General features: G+C 43.7%; 1 protein-coding gene across 1 annotated transcript in view; it reads left to right on the top strand.

Annotated features, from left to right (window-relative positions):
• The first annotated feature begins 3,876 nt into the window (after positions 1-3,876).
• RAP1GAP2 (RAP1 GTPase activating protein 2) overlaps positions 3,877-12,890 on the top strand; it is a 1,085,931-nt gene continuing 1,076,917 nt past the window's right edge. Inside the window, exon 1 of the mRNA XM_073565586.1 lies at positions 3,877-4,041. The gene's annotated coding sequence lies outside the window, so the exon portion shown is untranslated. The remainder of the gene's footprint in view (positions 4,042-12,890) is intronic.

Below are 12,890 nucleotides of genomic sequence, written 5' to 3'. Positions count from 1 at the left end.
TTGAAGAACATCTCCGGAGGCTGGAGCAAGTTCTGAGTCAGCTACAAAAATATGGCTTGAAGGTGAAACCCCAGAAGTGCCACCTCTTCCGAACACAAATTTACTATCTCGGGCATGTGGTCTCTGCTGATGGAGTGAAGCCCTCACAGGAGAGGATCGCTGCGGTGCAGGAGTGGCCGACCCCAAAAACCGTGAAGGATGTACGAACATTCCTGGGACTCATGAGATACTTCCGGCGCTTTGTGAAGGATTTCACCCGCATTGCAAACCCTCTCCTGGAATTGCTGAAAGGAGTACCCTTATGTGCGAAGAACAGGAACGTACACCGGGGAGAGCAACAGGTGAAAGCATTTCAAGGCCCTAATGAAGGCTCTGACTGAGACCCCGGTGTTGGCCTACGCTGACTTCACGTAGCTGTTCATCTTGCACACTGATGGAAGTCTACAAGGACTCGGGGCAGTACTTTCACAGATGCAGAATGGGAAGGAGCGTGTCATCACATACGCCAGTTGCTCCTTACATGACTCAGAAAGAAATCCAGAAAATTACAGCTCATTCAAGCTGGAGTTGTTGGCGCTGGTGTGGGCTATGACTGAAAAGTTTGCAGAGTGTTTGGCCGGCTCGGAAGTCCACGTGCGTACGGATAAAAATCCGTTGGCTCAGCTTGAAAAAGCAAAGCTAGGGGCCTTAGAACAACGCTGGGTAGCACGAATGTCAAAATTCCGGTACAGGATCTTCTACAGGAGAGGAATGGAGAATACTCATGTGGATGCCCTTTCCCGAGTAGATTACCGCCCGCCAGTGCCCAGTCGGGATGAAAAGTTGGAGGCTATAGAGGTTCCAGAATTTGGAGGGACTGCCAGGATGGTGGCAGCGACATGGGAAACAGTTCAAGAAAGTACACCCGAGAATTTGTTGGAACAACCCCGTGATGAGTGGGTCCGCATACAGCAGGAAGATCGAGAGATAGCTCAGCTGAGGCGGTGGCTCGTAGCCGAACAGGTGCCCGGCCAGAATGAGCAGGCAGCCATGCCCCCTGAGATGTTGCAAATGTTGCGCCAGTGGGAGCGGCTATAGTTACGGGATGGAATCTTGTACAGGAAAGTGTGCCTACAATCTGAACTGAGTTTCGTTTGGCAAACGATCATCCACTCATCCCTGGTAGAACAGGTGGCTAAGGAAGCACATGAGAAGGGAGCACCCTTCGGGATGGAAGAAACATTCCAGTGGCTGCAACGGTTGTTCTACCATCCCCACATGAGGACCATCGTAGAGAAAGTATGTCAGCAGTGCAGAAATTGTGAACTAGTTAAGCCGCCGGAACAGCGAGCCCCTACAGAAACGGTGAGGTCCTCTGCAACCATGGAGCTACTGGCCATAGACTACTTGACGATTGGCCCAGCACACCAGGGCTATGAACATTGCCTTGTGATGATTGACCACTATTCCAAATTTGCTGTGGTCACTACCTACTCGGGACCAGAGTGCGGAATCTGCCGCCTATGCTATTTGTAAACATTTCATTCAAGTGTACGGGCATCCCAAGCGAATTCATTCGGATCAAGGAGCGTGCTTCCTGGGAAAGGTGATGGAGGAGTTGCATCAGCTGTACAAAATCGATAAGTCTCAGACCACCCCTTACCATTCACAGGGGAACGGAGCTTGTGAGAGATTCAACCGCACCCTGATCCAGATGCTGAGGACACTTGAAGATCAGAAAGCACGCTGGATTGAGTCCGTCCCTGAATTGGTGTGGGCGTACAATAACCATAAACACAGTACCACAGGATTCACGGCCTATTCACTGTTCTTCGGCCGACCCAGGAAGGGACTGACTGAATTGACGTTAGAGCCCAAGGAGGACTACCCGCGGATGGGGGTGTACTCCTGGGTTCGAGAACATCGTCGCCGGCTACGGACCATTCAATGGTTGGTGCAGAACTGGCTCTGTTGGTTGGAACACCCGCAGGTCCCTCCCCAGAAGGGGACAGCCCTACGACCAGGGGACCGAGTCTTAGTCAGGGAGAAGCGCCCTAACAGCAAATTGGAGTGTTGGTGGGAGAAGAGCCCATATAGGGTGAAGCGACGGCTCGGTAGACCGGGACCCGTCTGCGAAGTTCAACCTGAAACAGGTGAACTCCCCACTCGTACATTACATCGGAATATGCTGTGTCCCTGTTTGTCTCAAGATCCTCCAGTGGTGCCATCTGCCTCGGTGCCCCCGGTGGCTGAACCCATGCTCGTTGCTGAGGACGAAGAAGAGCGAGACTCTCTACCCCTTCAGGGAAACCTGGAAACAAGGCTGGTGCCTGAAACAACGGAAGTAACAGAGGAGACTCCAGCTTCCACTTTTCCAGTGACTGATTCCACAACCTGCACTGATCTGAGACGTTCTGAACGATCAACGGCAGGTGTGCCCCCCAGACGCTACAACCAGGACGAATTCATCTGGCAGCAAATTGTACGAGGTTGGACGATTGTCAACAAGAACTCCAGAAACTCTCGCCCGTGGAATGGCTTGCTCACCGAGAGGGGGAATGTAAGGGGGTGAAGCGCCGAAGGAGCCAAGGGGGAGTTGCCGTCTTGGCTCCATGCCCGGAACCATCGAGCAGGGCGTTAGGTTCCCCGGGGGGATGCTTTAGGGGACTGGACTGAAACCAGGGACAGGAAGAGGTCAGGACTGGGAGCGGGAGAACTGCACGAGCTTTCAGCAGAGCAGCGCAGAGAGGAGAAGCAGGAGGACACTAACACAGGAAGGGAGAGGAGACGGGTGCAGCGGCTGGAGACAGAGAGAACGTGGCCACAGGCGGTGGGCAGTGAGTACATGAAGCCTGTCACCGCACTGGCAGGAAGGCTGATGACTCCCCTCCTTGAGGAGACCTTGCCCCACAGACAAACCGCGTACCTCGACAAGACGCTCCCTTGCAGAGAGACCGGAAAATATGCTGAGACGCTCCCCTGTGATCAAGGGGCGTTCAGTAACGAGACACTGACCTGCAAAGAGAGACTGTGTGAGGCAGAGGCCCTGACCCCGGTGGGAGAATACTGCTGTCGTAGCAGAGGCAAGGGCCTTGAACACAGGGGGATAGCGCCATCCTCATACCCTTTGGGCTCCCGTGTAAACCCCCCATACTACAGGTGGACTATATCAAGGACCCCAGAGACAGAGGACATCAAGCACTGCTGGTGCCTCGGTGCCAACGTGGGACAAGAGTGATCCCTCCAATCAAGATCCCCGAGAACTGATGTTTTGCTTCATAAGAGAATAACTTTTCTACTGTTTGAACCCCATATATTTCTCCTGTTGTCGATATAACCCCATCGCATTATTTTCTCTGTTATACTGTTTGTTTTACCAGTATTATCCCTTGTAAATAAACCTCCCCTTTTACTGTTGGTCTGCCTGGTCCGTGGTGACATATGTATCTCCTGCACATTATTACAGAAACATAAGCTAAGTATACTCTATATAGCAGTAATGAAGTCTAGACTTCATATCTTCAGCGTTTGCATACAGCTTAGTGCTTAGCTAATTTATTCCTTGTCTATCTATATAGCGATCATCTATCATCTATCTGTTATCTGTCATCTATCTATTATCTATATCTATTTATCATATATCTATCTCTCTATCTAGCTAGCTATCTATTATATCTATCATCTGTCTATTTATCTAATATCTCTATATATCATCCATCGATCTATATATTTTTATACACACAGTCCATTATTACAGCAGGTGGATAGCTCTTGGCTGCATGGTGTGTACAGACACATAGCACACAGCAGGCTTCCAGCAGTGTGCACTGGCCTGTGTGGCCCCCTGGTGGCTGGTTGGGGGTATGTCAGAATGCCAACAGAGAACCGTGAAGCATTCACACAGCAGGTTAGCGAAAGCCAAGCACATCGTCTCCTAATAGCAGCAGAGAGTATCAGCCTCATCTCTGCTCTGCTCATCTGGAGGACTGGCAGAATAAAGCTCCCTGACGGCTCCTGCAAAATCAAGGCTCTAATCTGCAGACCAGGCTTGCTGCCACCCAGGTAAGACTGCCTATATCTGCTGGTGGGCTTCGCAATGGAGGGGCAGGCATGGGGACCTTCTCCCCCAGACTCATGCACAGACCATGTCTTCACTTGCATGCTGTGCTGTCATTTTGCACTTGTGTGTTTAACTGTTTCCCTACAAACTAATCCATTGCCACGCTGTACATCGCCTATTGCTGCTGAATCTGTGGTTGATCTTTGCATTTGGTTATAGAAGTTAGATAATAAGGGGGATTCATGTTCTGATTGGAATCTGAGCCTGTGAGTAGGGAAACCCTATATGATGGAAGCAGCTCTATGTGTTTCTTTGCCTAAGGGTATAGTTGGGCATTTAGGTATTCATGATGGCTGGCATTATTTCACTTTGTATATGCCTGGGCTTACCAAAGCGCTCCGGGATGAAGTTGGAATTCCCTTTATGTGATCGTATCAAGAATGAAGGGATGGAGATGATTTAGGTTTCGGAAAGCTCTTGGCTCTGACCCTGTACCTGTTGCTTAGGCAGAAAGATGCCTTTAAGGAATGCTGAAGGCAAGGGAAAGTTCTCCCATGTGTTCAGATGGCATATCTGCTGGAGGAGAGTGGTGTGCGTTGGCACAAGGAGACACGGTCCCATTAGGCTGGCAAAGGGCACCCGGCGACGAAGCTCATGCAAAAAGGAAGAAGAACGTTTCATCTGTTATTATCATAAGGAAACGTTGATGTGACAACACTTCCTGTGGTTATTTTCTCTATCACCGAGCACCATCCCATAAAATATGCAACTATTAAAAAGAAAGCACGTTGGACGTTTCATCTACAGAATATATGGCTTCTAGACTGCCGTGTGATTCCCCGCATACATTAGCTTTTATTATTAGGCTCATATTATAAATCGTTTTTGACTACTAATGGCTGCACGCATAATAATTCTCCAGAATGGCCTGTATTATGGGCTGCTTCCTTTGATGAAGCCATAAATCTGCTGCGCCTGCCAATTCCTCTAATGCATCATTATTATTATTATTATTATTATTATTAATATTATTAGCCTGGACTGCTTTAATGTTCATCAATAAGAATATTTTCCAATTTTGTCCAGATATAAAAACGTTTAGATATATCAAGAACTTTTCAAAATATCTGCCCCGGGCGCCCTACCAGTCACCTGTCACCTCTGCCTCATTTAGTATTCCTTTCTGCAAGTTCCTCTTGACCTTGATGGTTCCTGCCACTATATGGACATGTTGGCACTGTTACTCGTTCCCCATATTATGTAACCACTGCTTAGTGCTATTGTTTGCCACTTTGTGTTTTATTGTTATTATTCATATTATTATTTATATTATTTCTGTGAATAATGATCGGATTATTCTCCATTCACCTCGATCTGAAAACAGAAGAGTGGAGACCTAACATATATTGTTGTGGGCTTACCCGAACCTCAGTCTGATTCATTTTCGAAAATGAATATAGCAGTACCGTCCATTATTTTTTCATAAAAGAGCATGTATTCAAAATCTGGAATACATCTAGGGACTGTAAGACTATGTGACACCAATCATGGGTGTCATCCATGTGTGTTACCAGTAGTGATGAGCGAGTATACTCGTTGTTCGGGTATTCCCGAGCATGCTAGGGTGTCCTCCGAGTATTTTGGCGTGCTCGGAGATTTAGTTTTTGTCGTCTCAGCTGCATGATTTGCAACTTTTAGACAGCCTGAATACATGTGGGAATGCCCTAACAAACAGCCTGTCTAGCAGTCGCAAATCATGCAGCTGAGACAACGAAAACTAAATCTCCGAGCACGCCAAAATACTCAGAGACCACCCAAGCATGCTCAGGAAAACCCGAACAACGAATATACTCACTCATCACTAGTTACCAGATGTAGACTATGTGTAGTGTCCGTAACTGCCATGTGTCGTGGATTCAGTTTTGGACAGGAATGCCAAGGGCCCACCATTAACCAACCCCAGGGCCCCGCTTCTCAGCTAATATGACATTATTTCTCAATCACAAATGTATATAACAATGAACTGGGGAGACTGATAAATTAATAAGATGCTGCCTTTATCTGCACATAGTAATTCAAGTATATACAGTAGTGCCAAGTACTGCTTATATAAGAGGGTGGTGGCCCACCGGAGGATTCTCCTGCTCTCCTGTGGGCCAGTCCAAGCCTGCGTGGATTGTTTCCTCTCTAATACATCCTGCAGGGAAGTGTTGAGCTCCATCAGCTAGACTAGAATATTACACAGCACATATATATAAGATCTAATGCTGTATACATGATATGACAGCTATGGGGTCCTTAGCCGTGCACAATATAGACACTGGCGTGACCATGTCACGGGGATTTTGCAGCTCCGTCGCACAGAGGGAGAATTGTCAGAGGTAGTTTTACTGATCTCTATGTGGAGTGGAGCTGCCCCGTCTCAGGTTAAGACACCTGATATTTTACTATTTTTATGTAATCAGCATCAAAACTATAGATATGATGTAGATGGGTCATAACAATGCAACTAGACTATCCCCAAAAAATCAATAAGACTCTCATTTCAACAGGGAGTGTTGAGAGGGAAAGGTCAGCACTCTTATTAATTCCGCTCACAGCTATAGATCACACTTGGGTGATTTATATTGGTTGTAAGGGCTTGTGTCGTTCATCATTTTGACTTTGTGATAAGAATGTTTATGGCTATTATTCCTCGGCTGTACTGTATCGCCAGCTGAAACTGCGGCCCACTTTGTGTTACTGCGAGGCAGCCTCACATGGTATCTTCAGTGTTACTATATAACATACTTGCTAGGGATAGATCACATTTATTGTTTTCTCAGCATAAATCCATCATCATTTGGTTCAGCCTTTCCATTGATTTTCCAAAGAGGTATATACTACAGATCAGGAAAAATTAAAATGCTTTTTAAGTGATTTTTGACCAATTACAAGACCTATGCATAAGGAATACGCTTTATTAAAAAGGCTATAAAACCAACAAACGTTTACGTGTCCATTTTCAAAAATTCTCATTAATGTTTTCTGAGATGTTACTTCAGTAGGCTCTTGATAATTGAGAGATATTTATATAAATGGAGAAGTGGTGGGAGGGGTGTCCCTGATACATGGTAACACGATGATACACTTCTTCTTTCCAGATCTTGTTCCTTGTGTTTTTGAGTCTTTTCTCATGTATCTGACATCATCTTAAAGGTAACCATTCAGCAGATGCAAGCTTTTCTAATCTATATGAACCACGGCCATGAGGCCATGGTTTTACTCTAAAACGTTGAACGTTGAAGAACCTTGCAGGGAGAAGATTCTGTTGGGTGGTCCCTTTCTCCGCCTGGCAGGGCTTGATTGAAAGGCTTTCTCAATATACAAAACCAAAATATAGAAGTATCTGGAGGTTCTAGGTAGTTGATCACCTTTCATTACCTTTTATCACTTATAAAAGTGAAACTGCACTTTTGAGTTACTTGTACATTGGCTTTGTTGTTGATATATCCAAAATAACCAGTTGATGTCTGGGTCTAATGACCAGGCTGCTACTGATAAATCTAATATTCTTCCTTTCTCTATTCAGTAGTCTCATTCTACAAAAATGTGGACTCCCCATTTTTATTCCATTTTTGCAACTCAGCCCAGAAGTTTAGTGTTTGTCTTCCCTTTAACACTGGTATGATCTCAGAGAAAAGGGCAGAAAGGGAGTCCCTTAAAGAGGACCTACCACTTACCATAAATCTAATGCTTAAACTTGTTTCTAAATCTGGAGATATGGCCTTTCCCTTTCTTTGTTTGGACATCTAACCTCTGTTCCTCTTTTTGAGGATTACGCCTCCTTGGATAACAAGACTGGATTTACATATAAGAAAAATGGGTGCCATATCTCAGGAGTCAGGAATAGAAAGGTACAAGAACAATTAAAAAATAATGCCAGATCCAGAAGCACAGAGGAATTTAGACAAAAAAAACAAACATATGTATGATAAGTGACAGTTCCTTTTTAAAATATGCTACGCAGATGATCAATATTGTTGGACATTAATAGGCCTTCTTCTCACTCAGTTCTACAGTGGCCTGCATTTGAGTGTAATATTAGGCTCATGTAGGGCTCCATACAAATGCAGGTTCTGTGAGAATTCTATCCTAGAATGTCAGCTTTGGAGTCCACAGTGGTAGTATGTTCGGGTGTTATCCGAGTATCTTGAGCGTGCTCGTATATTATGTTCCAGTCCCTGCGGCTGCATGATTCGCGGCTGTTAGACTGCCTCAACACATGTGGGGATTCCCAAACAAACAGGCAATCCATGCATGTCTCAGGCTGTCTGACAGCCACAAATCATGCAGCAGCAGGGACTGGAACATAATATACGAGCACGCACGAGATACTCGGATAACACCCGAGCGTGTTAGGATAAGCACGTTCGCTCATCACTACACAGTGGGGCTGGCAATAGATCTCTGCTAGAACAAAGTCATTTATTGCTACATTTTCCTACTACCATTGTTTTCTGTGAAAACCCTCCTATGAATACCAATTATTTTTTCTTTGTTACTTCCATACTTTAAATCTTTCATCCAATTGCCTTAGGTAAGACAAAACGTTGGGTGGAATAAAATGAGCAGATGCTAAATATTTCAGATCATGTTCCGGATCTGAGGACATGAATAATATGCAGTAAAAACTAAAGCAATTGGCACATTTGAAATTGTATATCTTGGATTCAGTTACCCATTCATGTATGTATTCATGACTTGCTGTACCGTGTCTATATCCAAGTATTCTTGGACTATTAATATTTTTTTTTTCCTTTAGATACAATACTTTTACATATTAAGCAAATAACCTCCAATCACTTAGTGGCTGGTGTGAATTTTTAGAAGTCCTTTAAAAAAATACTATAGGAAGAGAAAATATTCCTATCATGGTTAAAAGCAGGTGACTAGCTTACAAATCTGACCTGTTGCATTACTACATTAGTTTACCTTTTGTGACCCAAAAGGAGGCCCATAATTTCCATTATACAGTGGGTAGTAAATCAGGAGTAGGCTATGGTGGAGGCGAAGAGAGCTGGTTCTGTACATACACATCAAATTTTGGTTAATTATAATGCAGGGGTACAACATCTCTTTTGGTTGAAAGGTTAAATTGTAGATTATAAGAGTCATAGAAAGCTGAACATTTTATTCACCGCCACTTCTCCACCTCATCTCCTCTTCTCTAGACATTTACAGTACATTCAATCTCTCAGATGGGAATACCTTGTTAAAGGAGCAATCTGGATAGCAATCTGGAAAAAATATACTCTCTGTGTCATGCCTCATGTACCTCCTGAAATAGCAATACATCACACCGGAATCCAAAGAGCACCAAAGAGAGAACACTGGTCATGGTCTGCGCTAGGCACAACACTCACATTTCCACATAGATTGATTTTGTTTCCTTAAAGGAGTTGTTCAGCCCTGAAAATAATAAAATTAGGCATGCTCACCTGTAGAGGTCAGATGACTGTAATGATGCACCGTCACATGTGTCTCTGATCACACGCCATTCCTGTTACCTGACTGCTGTAGGTATTAACAGGTGTCAGCGAGCCAGGTGACCGAACAAAACAATGTCTTCACTTCCTGTTTCAGCATCGGAGCTGCCTGTGCGGAATCCAATAATTCCAGCCACCCAGTATCCCTATAACAATGCCAGGCACATAGTGATCCTAAAATAATGCTAAACACACTGTGATCCCTTTAACCATGCCAGGTACCAGTGACACCATAACAATACCAACCACACTGTGACCTTATAACAATGCTAGATACACACAGTAACCCTTAACAATACCCATGACACAGTGGCCCTATAACAATGATACACAGTGATCCTAAAATAATGTCTGACACACATTGATCGCTATAACATTGCCATCTACACAGTGACCCTATAATAATGCCAACAACACAGTGACCCTAAAACAATGGCAGTCACACAGTTACCCTAAAACAATGTCAATATTCCTCTGCCAATGTCAGACATCCTCATCCTATAACCACGCTAGAATCACTGTGATCTGTATAACAGTGCCAGCCCCACAGTGATTCCCACAGCAATGCCAGTTACACACTGATGCCTTTTACAATGTCAGCCACACAGTGACCCTATAACAATGCCATCCACACAGTGACCCTATAATAATGCCAACCACACAGTGACTCTAAAACAATGCCAGCCACCCAGTGACCCTATAACAATGCCAGCCACACAGTGACCCTATAATAATGCCAACCACACAGTGACCCTATAATAATGCCAGCCACACAGTGACCCTATAATAATGCCAACCACACAGTGACCCTATAATATTGCCAGCCACACAGTTACTCTATAATAATGCCATCCACACAGTGTCCCTATAATAATGCCATCCACACAGTGACCCTATAATAATGCCAGCCACACAGTGTCCCTATAACAATGCCAACCACACAGTGACCCTATCACAATGCCAGCCACACAGTGACCCTATAATATTGCCAGCCACACAGTGACCCTATAATAATGTCATCCACACAGTGACCCTATAATAATGCCAACCACACAGTGACCCTATCACAATGCCAGCCACACAGTGACCCTATAATATTGCCAGCCACACAGTGACCCTATAATAATGTCATCCACAGTGACCCTATCACAATGCCAGCCACACAGTGACCCTATAATATTGCCAGCCACACAGTGACCCTATAATAATGTCATCCACACAGTGACCCTATAATAATGCCAACCACACAGTGACCCTATAACAGTGCCAAGAAAAACGTAATATGATAAACCCAAAGCCCTCTATGTAAACCTTGTTTTACATTTTATCTTTACACATACCCACATAGTTTTCTTTATTCCAATAAACGGTAATCTCTTTATCACCCTATCAACCGCATTAGTTTAATTGATTCCTGAAAGCATTTATCCCTTAGGCTACACATTTTCTTTACCCCGTCAAGGTTGCAGGAATTGATAATATGCTTAAACTGAACTACAGGAAGACTATAAATTAATGCAAAGGAGCATTAATCAGCCCCTTGAAAAGGATCAAACATTAGTATAATTTAAGTGTGAACCTCTGCTCACAAATGAAGTGTGGTATTAGCAAAATATTCCACGTTTTGTCTCTTCATGAAGGATGAGTCTTCTAGAGATGAGAGGTCCATCCTCATATGAATCTGTGCTCTCGCTTTAATAGCTATGACATATGGACCAGTGTCTTAAGAAAGCTCCTCTGAAATATCTCTAAAAACCTTCCTCTGCTTGCTTTCCGGTCACTGGTTTGGTCCTCACAATTGACATCTTTATTGTACTAGCATGCTTTCTAATCTGCAGATGTAGGAGTCGATTCTGGGTTTTTATTTTAAGTGCTTTGATCTTGTACTTTAAACGTAGAGTGTACGGCCAAGAAAGCACTAAAGGAAAGTAGTGTAAAGATGCGAGGCATGCATCCTAGTGTTCCCAAAATAAATGCTTACCAAGAAAATGTATGAATGTATCCAAGTATGTTAAATCTCAACTTTAATTCCATAGTTTATTAATGCCTAATAATTATTAATACTAGATTTATTTCCATCTTGTACAATATAAACATATATTCCATTCTTGTCCCACCTTTGGAATCCACCTTCTTGTAGATAACGAGTCCCGCCATGTGCCTCTTTTAGAAGAGGTAGCACCAATCATTTATAATATGCAGTGTATATATAATATATTATTATAATATAATTATAATTGCTACAACAGTGCACTGCAAGCTCATGAGCAGGCCTCATTCTTGACTTAGCTGCTTGTCTGAGGGTTGGGGCCTTCCTCTATCTTACTTCTTGTAGATATGTCATAAATATAGATGGGAATAACTTTATAACCTGCGTTCAGATTTGCTTTAAATTTAGTATAAAACTAAATGAGAAGGTCAGAAACTACACCAAATTTAGTACAATGGCGCACGCTGTCTAACTAATGTGACACACTTTGCTAGCCATGATAGACCCTTCTCTTCCTTACACCACCTCTTGGCTGACTCACTTTGCATCAATACTTAGCTCCAATATAATGGCACACATCATTATTAAATCTGTTCCATTTTATGACTCCTCTTTATCCATGTTCCTACTTCTAGACACTTTTAAAAACCTATTCTAGTGAGGTTTAAGAAGTGTTTAAAACACATTATAAATCTGCACGACATGCACATCAGTTTTTGGTGAAGTTTTTTTTTTGCATTGACCAAAACAACCGTTGCGAGCAATCAGCTGGATGCTGCAGGTCTGGCTTCACAATCCTTTGGCAGTCATAAATTTCTCTTGCTGGAGAAATGTGCTATTACATGTGTGCTGTGCAAAAAAAACATAGTCAACCATGTAATCCATGGATGGGCTGGTTCTGGTCAAGCATAAAAAACTAATATTATCATTAAAGCAGTGCCGAGGATGGATGATCATACTTTACATGATGACTGTAGAAACTGCTTAGGTATTCTAGCCAGGAAAGAAAAAACACATCCACATCAAAGATACAGCGTACATTTTAAAATTATATACATTAAGATTGCAAAATATAAACATAGTCTCTGTAGTAATGTCAGTGGCACACTGAATGAGCGTACCATACCAAAGTGAGAATGTATTCTGCTCCGTGTTATCTTCTGTAGGTTTGGAATACTTGAGTGTAAAGCACTAAAAATAGTAATAAAACAGGCGCCGGGAAAGGTCAGAGAAGACCGGCGCCTGCGCACTGCAGTACTCTGGTCTGCCCTCAGCAGGGCAGATCAGTATGCCTGCACAGGAGCACGGCATGAAGCAAGGAGGAGGACGTCAT

The sequence above is a fragment of the Dendrobates tinctorius genome, unplaced genomic scaffold (assembly GCF_039654945.1).
Source record: "Dendrobates tinctorius isolate UK_male_01 unplaced genomic scaffold, ASM3965494v1 ptg000016l, whole genome shotgun sequence".
Classification (NCBI taxonomy): Eukaryota; Metazoa; Chordata; class Amphibia; order Anura; family Dendrobatidae; genus Dendrobates; species Dendrobates tinctorius.
Note: the sequence above shows the minus strand (reverse complement) of the source record. Positions and strands in the feature narration are given on the sequence as shown.